The sequence below is a fragment of the Macaca thibetana genome, chromosome 7 (genome assembly GCF_024542745.1).
Source record: "Macaca thibetana thibetana isolate TM-01 chromosome 7, ASM2454274v1, whole genome shotgun sequence".
NCBI classification, from domain to species: domain Eukaryota; kingdom Metazoa; phylum Chordata; class Mammalia; order Primates; family Cercopithecidae; genus Macaca; species Macaca thibetana.
The window spans coordinates 166,745,096-166,764,821 of record NC_065584.1 but is presented as its reverse complement, the minus strand read 5'-3'; positions in this window follow the sequence as shown (position 1 = coordinate 166,764,821).

Genomic DNA, 19,726 nt, shown 5'->3' with positions numbered 1-19,726 from the left:
CTTGACTCTATCCAGTTTGCCAGTCTGTGTCTTTTAATTGGAGCATTTAGTCCATTTACATTTAAGGTTAAGATTGTTATGTGTGAACTTGATCCTGCCATTATGATATTAACTGGTTATTTTGCTCATTAGTTGATGCAGTTTCTTCCTAGTCTCGATGGTCTTTACATTTTGGCATGTTTTTGCAATGGCTGGTACCGGTTGTTCCTTTCCATGTTTCGTGCTTCCTTCAGGGTCTCTTGTAAGGGAGGCCTGGTGGTGACAAAATCTGTAAGCATTTGCTTATCTGTAAAAGATTTTATTTCTCCTTCACTTAGGAAACTTAGTTTGGCTGGATATGAAATTCTGGGTTGAAAATTCTTTTCTTTAAGAATGTTGAATATTGGCCCCCACTCCCTTCTGTCTTGTAGAGTTTCTGCCGAGAGATCTGCTGTTAGTCTGATGGGCTTCCCTTTGTGGGTAACCCGACCTTTCTCTCTGGCTGCCCTTAAGATTTTTTTCCTTCATTTCAACTTTGGTGAATCTGGCAATTATGTGTCTTGGAGTTGCTCTTCTCGAGGAGTATCTTTGTGGCGTTCTCTGTATTTCCTGACTTTGAATGTTGGCCTGCCCTACTAGGTTGGGGAAGTTCTCCTGGATGATATCCTGAAGAGTGTTTTCCAATTTGGTTCCATTTTCCCCCTCACTTTCCGGCACCCCATCAGACATAGATTTGGTCTTTTTACATAATCCGATACTTCTTGCTGGCTTTGTTCATTTCTTTTTCTTCTTTTTTCTTTAGATTTCTCTTCTCGCTTCATTTCATTCATTTGATCCTCAATCGCTGATACTCTTTCTTCCAGTTGATCAAGTTGGTTACTGAAGCTTGTGCATTTGTCACTTATTTCTCGTGTCATGGTTTTCATCTCTGTCAATTCGTTTATGGCCTTCTCTGCATTAATTATTCTAGTTATCAATTCTTCCACTCTTTTTTCAAGATTTTTAGTTTCTTTGCACTGGGTACGTAATTCCTCCTTTAGCTCTGAGAAGTTTGATGGACTGAAGCCTTCTTCTCTCATCTCGTCAAAGTCATTCTTCAACCAGCTTTGATCCGTTGTTGGCGATGAGCTGCGTTCCTTTGCAGGGGGCGATGCACTCTTATTTTTTGAATTTCCAGCTTTTCTGCCCTGCTTTTTCCCCATCATTGTGGTTTTATCTGCCTCTGGTCTTTGATGATGGTGACGTACTGATGGGGTTTTGGTGTGGGTGTCCTTCCTGTTTGTTAGTTTTCCTTCTAACTGTCAGGACCTTCAGCTGTAGGTCTGTTGGAGATTGCTTGAGGTCCACTCCAGACCCTGTTTACCTGGGTGTCAGCAGCAGAGGCTGCAGAAGGTAGAATACTGCTGAACAGTGAGTGTACCTGTCTGATTCTTGCTTTGGAAGCTTCCTCTCGGGGGTGTACTCCACTGTGTGAGGTGTGGGGTGTGGGTCTGCCCCTAGTGGAGGATGTCTCCAGTTAGGCTACTCAGGGGTCAGGGACCCACTTTAGCAGGCAGTCTGTCCGTTCTCAGATCTCACCCTCCGTGTTGGGAGATCCATCGCTCTCTTCAAAGCTGTCAGACAGAGTTGCTTGCATCTGCAGAGGTTTCTGCTGCTTTTTTTTTGTTGTTGTCATTGTTGTTGTTGTTGTTTAGCTGTGCCCTGTCCCTAGAGGTGGAGTCTACAGAGACTGGCAGGCCTCCTTGAGCTTTTGTGAGCTCCACCCAGTTCGATCTTCCCAGCTGCTTTGTTTACCTACTTAAGCCTCAGCATTGGCGGGCACCCCTTCCCCAGCCTCGCTGCTGCCTTGCTGTTAGATCGCAGACTGCTGTGCTAGCAATGAGGGAGGCTCCGTGGGCATGTGACCCTCTTGGCCAGGTGTGGGATATAATCTCCTGGTGTGCCCGTTTGCTAAGACCCTTGGTAAAGCACAGTATTGGGGTGGGAGTTACCCGATTTTCCGGGTTGTGTGTCTTAGCTCCCCTGGCTAGGAAAAGGGATTCCCTTCCCCCTTACACTTCCCAGGTGAGGCAATGCCTTGTCCTGCTTCAGTTCTCGCTGGTCGGGCTGCAGCAGCTGACCAGCACCGATTGTCAGGCATTCCCTAGTGAGATGAACCCAGTACCTCAGTTGAAAATGCAGAAATCATCTGTCTTCTGTGTCGCTTGTGCCGGAGCTGGAGACTGGAGCTATTCCTATTCGGGCATCTTGCTCCGCCCCCCTTCTCTTAATTTATAATGATTATCTCCCCATATTACCTCTTTGCAGGGGGAAGAGTTGAGTTCATTTGAAAAACACGGAGGTGCTGACACAAATATTTTCCTCATACTGAGATTATTGTTTCTTTCAGAGCTAATGATTCCCATCAGTGTATGCAGGATTATTTAGAAAGGCAAAATAATGCAGGTCTTTATAGTCAGTGGAAAGGCAGGATCCAGGTAACTCTTGAGTCCCCATTATAGATCTTTGCATGAAAGTTACGCTGTGTGCATAGACGCCTATGACTGCAAGAACTCAAGATTCCCAGAGACTTTAGAGGATCACCTTTCATGGTTCAGTGGCTTCCATCTCCCAGATGAGGATCCCACAGATTCAGGAATGCTCAAGAATTACTAACTGTATGTTTGGTATTTTCAGAGTTGACAATATAGAAAACCATTCAATAGAATACTAGGATTTGCACAAATGGGAAGGGAGGTCCATGTCATCTGGCTGTCTATGCTGTGCCCTTGACTTTGATGCAAAGTCAAAGTTGCAGTTTCGTATTGCTCCCTTATGAAGGGACAATATCTTGTCTGGTTTGTTAATGAGTATTAATCTCAACACAGAAATCCAAACAAGTTAGTCCTTTATGATATAACTGAGACTAGAGCTAATGACCACCAGTGACCAGAGCAGATCTTGATAATTTAGTACCACACTCCAATTCACATTCATCTCCAGGAGAGTTAAAGTCATAAGTCTTTTTGTGCTTTATAAATGATTTTTTAAATTGCAAAAACAATAAAGATCATTACAACTCAATAAACTTTCTTGAAAGTATAATACACCTCTTCTGACCCTACCACCTCAAACACCAGAAACTCAGCTTATTCCCTGGAAGAATATAAGGGTTTTTTCACTTCTAGTATTTCGACTTCTGCAATTGCACTTGTGTCCTTCATGGTTTGTTAATGTCCCTGTCTATAGAGGGTGCATAGGGAAAAGGAGAAAAGGAAGTAATCCAAGGAGTCAAACCTACTTCTTAGTCCAGGAGTTGGGTAAACAGTTTCAAGAAGCATTATAAGTAGATAGCTCTGATTCATAGCCCACTGCACCCTCCCATCTCATCCATTTCTATGGAAAATTAAAAATTGCTTACAAAAACAAATTTGAGGGACAGGAGGAATGTTGGCAACATTAGTCATAGATGTGTCTTAACCATATGTCTTTAATAGAACTACTGTGACAAAAGCCTCCAAATACTTCTATCACAGAAAAAAAAAATGCACCAACTAAATAGAGTTTTGTTTTGATTGGTTGTGTTAAAATATTTAGTGAAGCCCATAGAATTTCTGGCTAAAGCCAAGAGTTTCAGGTGGAAAGGCAATGAGGAAGTGAGCTAACATCACATTGTCTAAAGAAATGGCCATGTGTCTCTACTGAGGTGAGCCTTCTGGAAGATGAGAGACGGGAACATGGAAGCCAAGAGCCCTTGGGATTAAACCTACTAAGTCTTTTGCAGAGAGGACCATGACCAGAGTTAACAGAGCTCAAGAGGGGAGAGCAATTGTACCAGAGATAAAATGATTGAGAATAGCCTTGGTGAGGGTCACCAAGACAAAGAAAGCCTACAAGTGGGGAAGGTGGCACAGAACCAACAATGCTATGGATCACCCAACTGGTTGCTTGGCTAGTGAGGAGAGTGCACTGGGTGTGCCAGTTCAATGCTGGGAGAGATAGAAAAAGTAGAAATGAGTACAATTTGTGATCAGATAAGTGAAACAGACCTGGCTAAACTCAAACAAAGCCAACATGTGAGACCAAATACAAGTAAAAGAATAAGGTAAGATTAAACCAGTAGTCCATAAACTTTTTTCTGTAAAAGCTCAGACAGTATGTGTTTATGCTTTGAGGAACACAAGGTCTCTATTACAATTACTCAACCCAGCTTTTGTGGCACAAAAAAGCAGCCTTAGACAAATGGTGGTAGCTGGGTGCTAATAAAGCTTTATTTATGGAATTGTAATTTAAATTTCATATAATTTTCATGTGTCACAAAATAATCTTTTTTTCTCAACTATTTAAAAATGTAAAAACTATTTTTAGTTCATAAGTAGGCAGTGGGCCAGGGCTATAGTTTGCCAACTCTATATTAAACAAATAAAGACAAAGTGGGGGCAGGGAGGGAGCAGGATGAGAAGGTGGGTACACAAGGCAAGTCTTCAGGTTTCTGATAAGATGAAAAGATTCTGGAGGCATCCACCATCCCCAATTCCAACAGGCTTCTTCCAAGCCCAAGCAGGAGTCAATGTGTTAAGTAAGCACATCAGATTTAGGTAGCAATGTATCTTAGTGGCTGGAATATTTATAGCATTTTGTCCTTTAACAGAAATATCTTTCTTTTTTTTTTTTTTTTTGAAATGGAGTCTCGCGCTGTCGCCGGGGCTGGAGTGCAGTGGCCAGATCTCAGCTCACTGCAAGCTCCGCCTCCTGGGTTTGCGCCATTCTCCTGCCTCAGCCTCCCAAGTAGCTGGGACTACAGGTGCCCGCCACCTCACCCGGATAGTTTTTTGTATTTTTTTAGTAGAGACGGGGTTTCACTGTGTTAGCCAGGATGGTCTCGATCTCCTGACCTCATGATCCGCCCGTCTCGGCCTCCCAAAGTGCTGGGATTACAGGCTTGAGCCACCGCGCCCGGCCAGAAATATCTTTCTTTATTAGCACAGAATAGAATGCAAATATTTTATTTCTGTTTTTAAAAGAAGGAATTATATCAAGCAAAATTAAATTTTTGTTGTTGTTGTTGTTCCTTATTCTTAATTTTTTGGTATCTGGAATAAGAGTCAACTATCAGATTATGCCATCGCTATAGGCACCACCACTCACTGGGACTGCTACCTAGTAGCATAGTTCCTTAGAAGATTTTTTTTTTTTTTTATGTTTTAGAGTATTACTTCTGAAAATCATACCTTCTTTAAGTGACATGAGATCTCCAAGGAGAGTGACTTTATTTGGAATCTTTGTTCTTTTCTTCAGAGACAGCATGTGTTAAATTGCAGGCTTCCCTGCAGCAATCTGCTAGAGTCCTCCTTCAAGGAGAATCTTTTACAACTTTTCTCCATGGGAATTTGTACTTCTTATTCAGATGAGGCACTGAGATAATTGAATTTGATTGAAAATGATTCCTATTGCCTATTAGCTAACTGGGAAGCTTTTTAAAAGCCAGGCTTAGTGCATTAAGGTGGCCTCTGCCTCTTTTTCATCTTGTATTTTTATTTCCTTAAGACAATCCTTGGGACATGGTACAGGCTCAGTCAATGTTTGCCGATTGAGTGAATGAATGAATGTATGGTTAAGTCATATGGGTGAGTGGGAAATAAATAGATGTTGTAAAACAGAAGATATTTCTGGTGGCTGTTAACTATAGGTATCTATGCTTCTAGAATTATAAGAAGTTACATAAGCAAGTAGTTGGAATGCAAATTTCCTGGTTAGTGTGCCTTGATTTTTTTTTTCCTTCGAATCAGGGATTCTGGGTTTTGCAAATTTGGATCATGTGTCATTTGCATATGACTACACAGCTGTAGTTATTATTGGAGCCAGTTCTTACCCATAATTTGCTTTGTCGAATGTCCACTTTGAAATGTGGATTGGCAGCACCAGAATCAGGGATGTTTTCATGGTTATACAACATGCTTGAGGATTCTTGTGGGGATCTGGAGCAATTTGTGTGTATGTGATAAAGTCATCAGGAATGAACAGCTATGATAACTGAGGAATTATGGTGCTTTTTAGCCTCTGAACCCAAGATTAGACAAGGAGAAAGGCAGGAAAGACCTGAGGTAAGCCAGATTTGGTTAGAAGGAGTAACCGTAACTCCCTCAATTCAGCTCCTTGCTTTGTGTTGTTTTTCTTTTAAACAATTTGTATGAAATCAGTGAGACTCTTCTCCCTGATTCTTCTCACTGAAAACAGATAGTATTCTGCCTTTACAGAAGAACTAGGGGCCAATGGTTCTATGCACTTCTGCCATAGAGGAGCAGGATTAAAAGTTTAGGGAGACAGGGATAACCATGGTCAGATAAAAACCAAGAGTTTCAGGTAAAAGGGTTAAGGAGGAAGTAAGCTAAGGACACATTGTCAATGGAAATGGCCATGTTTCTCCACTTCAGTCACACATGTTTAGGTGTCATGTTTACCTTGTGATCATGGCCTAAGACCTTCTAATAGTGCCCCTTTCCCTGGGAGTAGTTCTGGTTCTGGATTCTGGGGGCAGATGGAACAAGCATCTGTGTGGGGGTTAAGTGTAATCACCTTTCCCTGGCTTGGGCACATTGGGGTCCAGTCAGGCCAAAACGTTTCTTTATTCAGTCATGATGGGGATGAATAATAATTGCACATATGGCCACTGAAATCTGTTTCCCTTGTCTGGCTTGAGCTGGGCTGGGATTTTGCAAATTGGCACTTGGGCAACTGCTTTTCCACTGCTGAAGTGTCACAGCATTGCAGATCAGCTCATAATCCTTTCTTGGCCCAGGACTTCCAGAGTTATTGCAAACTGTAATTGCAGAATGGAGTCGCAGGCTGTTCATGTGGCTGCAACATTTCTTTTACAAGCTTGTACAGAATGTCAGGAAAACTTTATTTTGCATTTTTATGGGCAATGTAAGGAATGCTTTGTAAATATCTTGAAACTGAAAAAACCTAACCCCAACTGAAAACACACACACACACACACACACACAAACACGCAGACACACACACACACACACACACATCAACTTTAAGAAAGCTTATTCTTGCTAATCACAAACATTAGGTATCTATCGATCAAGCAATTTCCTGGCAAGAAATGCCACAAGAGAAGTCTCGAAGGATTTTACAAATGTTGACTAGCTCATGAACCACGGCCCATACCAAACCTTTATAGAAGGCTATGTGTAGAGGAATTTCACATGCTCTTTGGGGCTGCTTTCTTCTGCAATGAAATCTGGGAACAAAATGGCTCTAGAGTAACTTGAGTCTAAATAGAAAATGGAAACATATGTGGGAAATGTTGCAGACCAGAAACTAAGCATTTGATAAATGTTTGTAATGGTTCCAAGGATACTTAGCTTCTCTATTAGTTGACCCAGAATAAGGTGAGGTGATCTGTGTGTTTGGCTTACAACCAAATACAAGAGAATGACCAAAGCAAACAACTGGATCTGGTGGATTCAGTAATCAGGGAGTGCTTTAAGTAAGTTGTAGTTACATTATATTCACTAATACAGAGCAAATAGCCAGGGCCAGGATAGGTTTTCCTACATCAGCATTTAAAATCCACAAGGTATTACATAAGCTACCAAGTCACAATAACAAATCAGTGCATTTCCTGGAATCACTGAATCAGAATTGGAAGGAACCTCAGAGGTCATTTAATCTCCATTTCCTTCCAAAGAAGAGTTCCTCCCCTTTTAAATAGCCACATCACTCTTGTCTCTCAGCATTTGGTTAAGTATTTTCAGGGGCAGGAGGCTCATTACCAAAGAAGCCCTTTGGTTAGTCAGTTTTCACTGTTTCATTGTTATAGCTTTCGCTGTTGTTGTTGTTGTTTTGTTTTGAGCCTCACTGTTGTTTCCATGAGTTCTTCTGTGCATTTCTGAAGCCTCACAAAGCAAGTCAAATTCCTAATCCTCATGGTGTCCCCTTAGATCTTTAAAGACGGTCCTAATGTTGCTCCTGGGTCTTCCAATTGGTTAACTGAAAACATTAAATGAGATGGCTGAAGAAACTCCAAACATCAGTAATTACAATAATTGTGATCTTATATATAGCCACTTTACAGTTCTTGGGTAGACTCTAGACCAATAGTGGTGTCAGCTGTAAGTAGTGACAGTTTGTTTCTTCCTTTCCAATGCTGACACCTCTTATTTCATTGTATTATTACCATTGGATAATCCATCAGGACCTCTGTCATTCTGTATCCAAAGGCATGTGGGTTTAGCTACTTTTCGGCATCTTTACTGCCCCCATCTTGGACTAGGCCATTGTCTTGGTTTCCTGGGACCTCCATGACAAAGGAAACAGGCTGGGTGGCTTTAAGGACAGAAATATATGTTTTCACAGTTCTGGAGGCTAAAAGCTCAAGATCTAGGAGTCAGCAGGGTTGGTTTCCTTTGAGGGCTGGGCAGAAGGACCTTTTCCAGGTCTGTCTTCTTGGCTTGTATGTGGTTCTCTTCTCCTTTGTCTTCACTTGGTCTTCTCACTGTATGTGTACATCTGTATATTTCCTCTCCTTATAAGAACAATTAGGACCCATCCTCTTGACCTCATTTTAACTTTATTACCTCTGTAGAAATACCATATCTCTAAATAAGGTTACATTCTGAGGTTCTGTGGGTTAGAACTTCAATATATGAATTTTAAGTAAAAACAATTCAGTCCCTAACAGCAGCCATCATCTCTCACCGGGCTGACTTCAACTGCCTCTAAACTGGCATCCCCATGTCTACTTTGGGTTTCTCAATCCAATCCCCAAAGAATAGAGGTGATATTCCTAAATTGGGAATAATGTTATGTCATTCTTCTACTTAGTCTGTCAATAACTCTCTAATAAATTTAGAATCCAAAGACATACAGGCTCTTTATGACCTAACACCTCATCTTTATCAATTTCATTGATTTCTTTTGCTCTCCATGCTCTAGTCACATGAACCTTTAAATTTTAATACTGCAACTCTTTCTGGCCTTTGGGCCTTTGCTTGTGTATTTTCCTATACCTGGAATATGCTTTGCTTTACTCTTTCTATAGCCAGATCCTTGTAATTCTTAGGTCTAATTCTAGGCTTAAATATTTCTCAAAGAAGATTTTCTGATCTTCCTATCTGTATTTGTCTGTTTTCACACTGCTATATAGAAATACCAGAGACTGGGTAATTTATAAAGGAAAGAGGTTTAGTTAACTCACAGTTCCACATGGCTGGGGAGGCCTCAGGAAATTTGTAATCATGGCAAAAGGTGAAGGGGAAGCAAGAACCTTCTTCACAAGGCAGCAGGAGAAGGAAGAGTCAAGGAGGAACTTCAAACACTTTCCAAACCATCATATCTCATAAGAACTCACTCACTATCACGAGAACAGCATGGGGGAAATCACCCCCATGATCCAATCACCTCCATCCCTTGACATGTGGGGATTACAGGTACTTCCCTCGACACGTGGAGATTACAAATCGAGATGAGATCTGCGTGGAGACACAGAGCCAGACCATATTACTATTTAAAGAAAGTCCTCCTCACTTCTCTATCTTAGCCTTCTGTTTGTTTTCAACACAACCTTTGTAATAGCTTGCAGTTATTTTGTGTTCACCTGATTTTGTCTTTCTTTTCTGTTAGAGAGCAGATTCTAAGGTGCTTACTATTGTATTTCCTATATCTAATACAGTACATAGTACACAGTAGGCACTCACACAATATTGAATGAATTGCTAGATTTTTAATACAATGCTAAATACTAATGATATTCGCAGTCTTATCTTGTTCTTAACTTTAGGAGGGATGCTTCTAATTTTCCACCATTTAGTTGTGTTTTAAATAATTTTTATTTCAGGCTTCTGGTAGAGATCTTTAACAGACAGTGCTGGCTCCCTAACTGACATCTTTATTTCCGTTTATTAAAACTCTGATTTTATTTGAGTTACCCATGCTCTTCCATTTGTTTCCTTTCAGGAAATAATGGTAATTTCACTCCCATTACCAGTATTTGTCCAAGACTGAGCTTATGATGAAATTGTGGATAATGAGACAAAAGTTTTCTAGAAAAAGTTCCCTGTTTTAAAATGGGACTGTGAGAAAAAATAATCCTCCTTCCAAGACACGTTATTTTTGCAGAGTAATGTTATGACTGTGAGGTGAACTAGTGAGTAAAATGCTAATAGATTAATATATGCTATATATATAATGTTAATATAATGAGGATGTCAGAGTAAAAATATGGAGAGAAACTATAACCTTGGTGATTTTTTTTTTCTTTTTGAGATGGAGTCAGTCTCACTCTGTCGCCCAGGCTGGAGTGCAGTGGTGTGATCTCAGCTCACTGCAACTTTTACCTCCTGGGTTCAAGCGATTCTCCTGCCTCAGCTTCCCGAGTAGTTGGGATTACAAGTGCCCACCACCATGCCTGGCTAATTTTTGTATTTTTAATAGGGATGGTTTTGCCCTGTTGGCCTGGCTGGTCTCGAATCCCTGACCTCAGGTGATCTGCCCACCTTGACCTCCCAAAGTGCTAGAATTACAGATGTGAGCCACTGCTCCCGGCCCCTTGATGATTTTGAGCTACTTTGATTAACTATCCTGGGAAGCACTCAAGACTCTTTTTTTATTGTTTAAGGCCAATGAGCAGGAACTTTCTAATACTTATAGCTAAAACCTAATCTTTACAATATTGCTTTTTAGATTATTGAAGTTTTCTTTTATGTCTAACTTACTAGTCAGTTTTTTCCCCCCAAAGAAACAGGTTCAAATATTTTTATTCCTTATCTTTTGAGATGGAAGTATAATTTTTCTCCTTTAACCCATTAATGTAATAAAGATCTTCAGTACGTGTCCTGACGCTGAAACTCGTTTGCCTTCCTAGAATAAACCAAGCTTAATTGTGAAGTAATATTCATTGCAATACTTAACTGGATGCAAACACTAATGAGTATTTTATTATTTGTGATATTTGCGTCTGTTTTCAGAAGTAGGACATCTATACTTTTGTTATTTTGTTTTTATTTTTTTGCTTCTGTCTTCAGTTTTGAGTATCTAGTTACGCTGACTTGATATAATAAAGTGGGCAATTTTTCATGTTTCTTTATGCTCTAGAGCAGTTTCTCAAAATTGAAGTTTTCTCTTCCTTGAAGATTTGGTAAAATTCTTCTATAAAATAATATGAGTAGATCTTTTGGTAGCTTTTCAATCTTTTGTATTGTTTCTGGTTTATTTACATTTTCCACTTCTTTGTGACTCAATTTTGGTGATTAACCTATTCTCGAGAATTAATTCACCCATATTTTCAAGTGTATTTCATAAATATGAACACAATGCCCTCATATAATATTTCAATATCCTTTGTATCTGTATATATGCAATCTTTATTTTTAATGTTGCACACTTGTACTTTCTCTAGCTTTAAAACATCAGCTGTTAATTAACACAGGAACACAAAACCAAACGCTGCACATTCTCACTTATAAGTGGGAGCTAAGCATTGAGTACACATGGATACAAAGTAGGGAAAAATAGACACTGGGGCCTACTTGAAGGTGGAGGGTGGGAGGTGGGTGAGGATTGAAAAACTACCTATGAGGTGTTATACTAAATACCTGGATGACAAAAGTATGTGTACAACAAACACCCATGACATGAAATTTACCCATGTAACAAACCTGCACACGTACCCATGAACCTAAAATAAAAGTTGGAAAGAAAAAAACTCAGCTTTACTAGAATTTTGTGTATTTTTTCTCTAAAGAAACCCATTGATTTTATTGATTAAGTCCACTGGGATTCTCGTTTGTTTATATTGCCTTAGACGTCTGACTTTATCTCAGCTTCTTGAAACATTAACTTCAACTACCTTCCCAGATGTACTAGTCTCCTTATTGTCCTCCTATTCATCAGATACTCCTTTTTAGCCTCCGTGGTTTGCTCCTTCACCTCTTCCCAATTCTGAATGTTGCTGTTTTCCAGGGGTATGTTTGCTCTTTTCCTTATCCTCACAGACTTTCCAGGTAATCTCATCCAGAAATCAGTGAATAATGGTTGTGGATGTGGGATCTGGAAACAGCCTCATCCCAATTCTGCTACTTAATAGTTGTGTGACTATGGCAAACTAAAAATTGTCTGTGCTTCTGTTTTCTGAAGAAATAGTAACAGTGTCTTCTTGGAAGAACTATTGTGAGGATGAATTAATTCATGCAAAAACCCCTAGAACAATGCCTGGAACATAGTTCAGCATTCTATACATATTAGCTATTGATTACTACTATTCATTTCCATGCTTTAAATATTATTTACATGCCGATGAGTTTCCCCAGTGTCTCAGTGAATGGGACTACCATTTATTCAGTTGAAAGAGTCGCAGGGAAGGACTTTATCTTTTTTTGCCCACTGACGTCTCTCCAGCACCTCAGCAGTCTCTGGCACATTGTAGTTGCTCAACAAACGTTGAGCATGGAACAATCTATGAATACCATTTTGTCTACAATCCATGAACACAGTGCCACTATTTCTAAATAGTTTATAACTTCAGCTTTAATGATAGAGTCATATGTGTATGATCAAGAACGCTGGGGAAAAAAGATCACAGTGGAACTGAAAATAGAGTATGCATTCCAATTAGAAAGGCAAAAAGAATGGAATCAATAATTACTTGATCAAACCTATAATTATAAGTAAAAGAAAAAAGATAATGCATTTATGCACAATGAGTAACAAACATAAAGGAAGATGGAAGGAATAAGATTGAATGGCTCAGTTATTGCATTACATATGAACAAGTTGAATTCTTTCATTAAAAATATGTAACAGTTTCAGGTTTTACATTTAAGTCTTTAATCTATCTTGAGTTGATTTTTGTATATGATGAAATGTAGAAGTCCAGTTTCAGTGTTATGCATATGACTAGCCAGTTATCCCAGCATCATTTACTAAATAGGGAGCCCTTTCTCCATGGCTTGTTATTGTTGACTTTTGTCAAAGATCAGATCGTTGTAGGTGTGTGGCTTTATTTATGGGTTCTCTAACCTGTTCCATAGATCTATGTATCTGTGTTTGTACCAGTACCATTCTGTTTTGGTTATTGTAGCCTTGAAGTATAGTTTGAAGTCAGGTAGTGTGATGTCTCTGACTTTGTTGTTTTTGCTTAGAGTTGTTTCGGCTCTTTAGGCTCTTTTTTGGTTCCATAAAAATCCTAGAAGAAAACCTAGGAAATAACATTTTTGACACAGACCCTGGCAAAGATTTCATGACAAAGACTCCAAAAGCAATTGAAACAAAAATAGAAGTAATTAAACAAAAAAAATTAGAAAAAATTAAACAAAAAATTATTAAACTAAAGAGTTTCTGCACAGCAAAAGAAACTATCAACAGAGTCAAGAGAGAACCTACAAAATGGGAGCGAATATTTGCAAACCTATGTGTCTGGTGAAGGTCTCATATCCAGAATCTATAAGGAACTTAAATAAATCAACAAGCAAATAACAAACAACCCCATTAAAAAATGGGCAAAGGGCATGAACAGACACTTCTCAAAAGAGAAGACATACATGCAGCCAAGAAGCATATGAAAAAATGCTCCACATCACTAATCATTAGAAAAATGCAAATCAAAACCCCAATGAGATACCATCTCACACCAGTCATAATGGCTATTCCTAAAAAGTAAAAACAAACAAACAAAAAAACACATGCTGGCAAGGTTTCAGAGAAAAGGGAATCCTTATACACTACTGGTAGGAACGTAAATTAGTTCAGCCACTGTTGAAAGCAGTTGGAAGATTTCTCAAAGATCTTAAAACAGGTCTACCATTTGACCCAGCAATCCCATTACTGAGTATATACCCTAAAGAATATAAATTGTTCTACCATAAAGACCCATGCACATGTTATGTTCACTGCAGCACTATTCACAATAACAAAGACATGGAATCAACTTAGATGCCTATCAGTGGTGGACTGGATAAAGAAAATGTGGTACATATACACCATGGAATACTATGCAGCCATAAAAAAGAATAAAATGATAGCCTTTGCAGCAACATGGATGCAGCTCGAGGCCATTATCCTAAGTGAATTGACACAGGAATAAAAAACCCAAATACTGCATGGTCTCACTTATAAGTGGGAGCTAAACATTGAGTACACATGGACACAAAGAAGGGAATAGACACTAGGACCTACTTGAGGATGGAAAATGAGAAGAGGATGACTGAAAAACTACCTATTAGGTGCTATGCTCACTACGTGGGTGATGAAATAATTTGTATACCAAACTCCAGTGACATACAACATACTTAGGCAACAAACCTGTACATGTACTCCCTGAGCCTAAATTAAAAGTTCAAAGGAAAAAAATATACAGATTGTGATTTTTAAAAATATGCCTATATGTTGTTTTTAAGAAACACATTTAATACAAAGTTGTAAAGAAAACTGGACAACAAAGGAGTGGAAAAGAGACACCAGGGGAAATAGAAACAAATTTCTGTTGAAATCATGTCAAAGGGGAATATGAAGTAATGATATGGGGTACAATTTGTGAATTACAGTCTTAACCCTTTCCCTTCCAAAAAAAGCAGGTAAACAATACCACACCAAATAGTACAGCACAACCGTCCTCAACATTTTTGGCACAGGGACTGGTTTTGTGGTTCTTCTGGTTACATGATAGGATTACACTTGGGTAAGACCATCTAATGCTGGCCAATAAGGATTAGTTGAAATGCGTTCATTCACTGGCACTATTAGAGATAATTAATAAGAAATAAATTTTGAAATAATAGTTGAATCAAAGAAAAATTAAAAGAGAAGTCATAAACTATCTTAACATGGTAAAACACATGGGATGTGGTTATAGCCTCCAAGGAAAAGAGATTGCCTTAAACATTTGAATTATTAAACTACAAAGATTAATGCAAGAAACTAAGAATACAAAAAATAAAAAGATAAAAAGTCAAAAGAGAATTAAAAATGAATATTAATAAAGGTATAATCTGATACTGTTAAAGAAGAAAAATAAGATAAGCAGAATTTAAGAAGTCTCCTTGCGAAGACTGTTGTGAGCTGGATCAAGGGGAAAAGAGAGAAAGGAGAGCCAAGATAAGGAATTTTTGTATAAGGTAAGTGTTCATAGCAGATTATTGACATTAGCCAAAGAGTGGGAGCAACCCAAATGAATTGATCAAAAAACTGTGGTACAAATGGAATATTATTCAATATTTTTGAAAAGGAAGGAAATTCCGACACATGCTATACAACATGGATGAAACTCGGGGCCATTGTGCTAAGTGAAATAAGTCATTCACAAAAAGAAATACTGTACTATTCCACTTATGTAAGGTATCTACAGTAGTCAGAGTCATAGAGACAGAAAGTAGAATCGTGGTTGACAAAGGCTGGGTGGAGGAGGGAATGCGGAGTTATTGTACAGCGGGTACAAAGTTTCAGTTTTGCAAAATGAAAAGGTTTCTGGAGATGGATGGTAGTTATGGGTGCAGAGCAATGTAGAATGTACTTAATACCACTGAACTGCACACTTAAAAATGGTCAAAATGGTAAATGTTATGTGTATTTTATTGCCATTGAAAACATTAACTTATAAACTTTATAATTAATAACAATAATTGTAAAAGATAAAATAACCTAGAAACAGTGAAATTTAAGAGAATACTATATTCAACTTGGTAACAAATTTAAAACCTGGAGGAAATAGAGATTGAAAAAGTAATTAAAGTATTTACCATTGTAAAAGGCCACACAACTGTTTGAGTTTACAGCTGAATTTTACCATCCCTTTACCTGAACAAATTGCTCCGTAATTTTTAAACTGTCCCAGATCACAGACCAATGGTTCTCAATGTTGGTGGCAGGTTGGAATTAACCTGTAGAATTTAAAGAATACTGATGCCTGGATCTCACCTCCAGAGATTTCTGTAAAGGAATTAGTGGTATGGCCTGGGAATGAGGATATTTTCTAAAAATTCTCTAGGTGATACTGATATACAGCTAACATTAAGAATCATAGTTATAGCTGGGTGCAGTGGCTCACACCTGTAATCCCAGAACTTTGGGAGGCCAAGGCAGGTGGATCATTTGAGGCCAGGAGTTCAAGACCAGCCTGGCCAATATGGTGAAACCTCATCTCTGCTAAAAAAAAAATAAAAAATATTAGCCAGACTTGGTGGCACACGCGGGTAATCCCAGCTACTGGGGAGGCTGAGGTGGGAGGATTGCTTGAAGCCAGGAGGCAGAGGTCGCAGTGAACCAAGATTGTGCCACTGCACTCTAGCCTGGGTGACAGAGCAAGACTTTGTCTCAAAAAAAAAAAAAAAATAAAAAAAAAAAAAGAAAAGAAAAGAAAAGAAAAGAAAATCACAGTTATAAGCAAACAAATGTGGAAAAACTCCAAAATCATTTATTCAAACTTGAATTCTTTCAATACCAATACCAATACCAAAACCTGACTTTAAAAAAACAGAGTGAAAAAAAAAAAACTATAGACCACTCCTACTTCTGACTGTGATTGCATAAATTTAGATTAAATATTTTCAAGTAGAATTTTACAATTCATCAAAAGAATAATGCAATATGACAAAGCAAGGTTTACTACAGGATGCAAGAGTCATTCAATATTAGGAAATATATCTGCACAATTCGTTACATCAATAACTTAAAAAAGGAAGCTCCTATGACTGTAGTATAGCACACTAAAAAGATGTGACTTTTGGCAAAATTCATTAGATTCCTCCATTCCCCCAGTAAATTTCTCAGTTAAATAGAAATAGAAGCAAACTATTTCAATGTAATACTGTTTACACAAAACCAATACCAAATGCTTTCTAGATGGTAAAAGTTAAAATAACTCTAGTTATAAACAAGAATTAGACAAGGATGCCCAGTGGAAATAATAGGCACTGGGGACTCCAAAAGAGGGGAGAGTGGAGTGGAGTGAGGGTTCAAAAACTACCTATTGAGTGCAGGAGTTTTAAATTTCCTCCAGGTTTTTAATTTGTTACCAAGTTGAATATAGTATTCTCTTTACATTTTGCTGTTTCTAGGTTATGTATTTTAAAATTATTATTAATTATAAAATTAATAAATTATTATTTTCAGTTGCAATAAAATACCCATAACATTTACCAATTGCCTATTGGGCAAAGGATTCATGCACTAGAAACCCAAAGCTCACCATTATGCTACACCTCTGTGTACTAAACTTGCATATGTATACCCTAAATATAAAATTATTTACATACATATATATGTTTTAGCCATTGAAATAATAACAGAAAATGAAATAACTGATATTAATATTGGAAAAGAAAATATACAATTATTTACGCTGATAGAATTTTAACTAGAAAATATATGACATGCAAAAACTACTAGAAAAGTAAGCAAAGGGTATACATTGATAATTCACAGTACAACTTTAAATGGCTCAAAAAATAAGAAAAATTGCTCAAATTAACTAGTAGTCAAGGAAATGAAAATCAAATTAATAACAATAAAATAACACTACAAGTTAACAGACTGGTAAATTTATAGCTGTTGCTGGTAGAAACCTGGGGAAAGGTACTCATACATTGCTGGTGGCAAGGTAAACTGTTCATCTTTTTTGGAAAGCAGTCTGACAACATCTATTAAAATAATGTATAGATTTTGACCCAGAAATTCACTCCTGGGAAAATTCTCTCTAGAAACAAAAGCCACAGTACATAAGACTCGACACACAGAGATATTTATTACATATAGCATTGCTAGTAGTAGCAAAAATGAAAAAGAAATGTAATGTCCATGAAGAGAATGAATTAGATGCATACCAGTTGATTTGGAAAACAATCCACAAGGCATTTTTAGGTGAGAAAAGAAAAATAGAAAATATATAATATAATTCATTATTGTAAAATAAAGAATAACTCCCTCCAAACAAGAAAAAATCCTGTGTGTTTTGTGTGTGTAAATAGAATTATGCATATGTATAGACCTATATATATGTATAAGATTAAGCAAATATATGAACTAAAGTGTTGTTACAATAAATTAAGTACATATAGGACTAAGTATATGTATATGTTCGTATTAAGAATAAGGGATGTGTGTGTCTGTGTGATTAAGGACATCTGTATGTATACATATCAAATACACACATATTTCTGTATATGGAGGACTAGGTATATGTATGCCTACATATATAAAAATAGAAAGATGTTGATTTATATAGAAGTAATAATATATGATTAGATTATGGGTATGATTGGATATGCGAGCAAATGGATTTGAGATTGGGACTGCATCTAAAGTTGAGGAAGAGCTGAGGTTAGCGTTGCCACTGTGGTTTTAGATGGGGATGGAGTGAAGGATGTACACCTTTATGAGACTGGGGACCTAGACTTGGACATTATTAAAAGCATGCATCTGGATCCAAATCTGGATCTGAATTAAACAATGGTCTACATAATTTTCTACAGAATTATATATAAGATTTTATGGCTGTGGTGCCATAGGATTATGAATATAGATTTTGTGACTGTGTAGGATAATTAATTGGATGTTTAAAATCTGTACCTAAATATTATTTTGCTTTCACTTCTAAGATTATGCTTAACTATACATGACTACATAAATTTATATGTGTGCAGGAATATATCTGTCTTTTGCACCATAAAATTGTGTAAATGTATCTCTCTATATTTTTAATGGCTAGTAGTTTGTAAATATATCTGTGCAGAATATCCTGTATGGGCTTGCGTAAATATACATCTATTTATACAAGAAAATAAAGACGCATATGCATAAGTCTGCTCCTATAGTGGATCATGGAAATATATCTGCAAATGGCTTACTTGCAAAATGGCATTTTGTTAAGATTACGTAAATATACCCCTACTTTTAGAGGGTGATTCAAATGTTTCTTTCCCCTATTCCATAAGATTATGTAATGAATTCTATAACAAATTATATAGATTTATCTGAATTTATAGAATATGAATACATGAATAGTCTCTCTATAGTAGCCTACAAATGCATGGGTGTCTGTTTAGTATCACAAAAATGTTGTTATATCAGTAATTATATCTGTTTAGAATACATATATATTTGTAAGATTATGTGTATCAGTTACTGTGACTTTATATGTTTAGGATATAAACACACGTTTAGGATATGATTTTATATGTATGACTTTGTATGTTTAGGATTATGTAATGACCTATTTTAGTATAGTATTATTTAAAGTGTTAGCTTCTATTCCTTTATGTGATCATGAAAATGCCTGTGTGTCTCTCTCTATTGATACAGAATTATGTAAATTGAACTCCAATATGTATCTAGGGTTATGAATAAATACATATATCTGACACTATGTAGGATTCTGTACTTGTGTCTAGATTTAAAACTTGTTTAGAATTATGTAAATGTATCTACATATCTAGTTGTGTAAATGTATATGTATTTGTAAATATATTTGTCTATGTCTATATCTGTTATCTCTAAAAATGTGCAAACATATTATTGATATCTGTATACAATTTTACAAGTATTATATAAATCAATGTCATTTTCAGTTTCTGTCTGATGATAAGAGATAGGTCTCTTTAGCAAATGTTTATGAAAATACATCTATATTTTTATCTGAGTAGCATATAAATACATCTTTCTAGAAGTATGTAAAAGCATTTAAATCTCTGTAAGATTATGCAAATGTATTTATTTGATTTTTTTTTTACTTTACATACATGGTTTACTTTACATACATATTTTACAT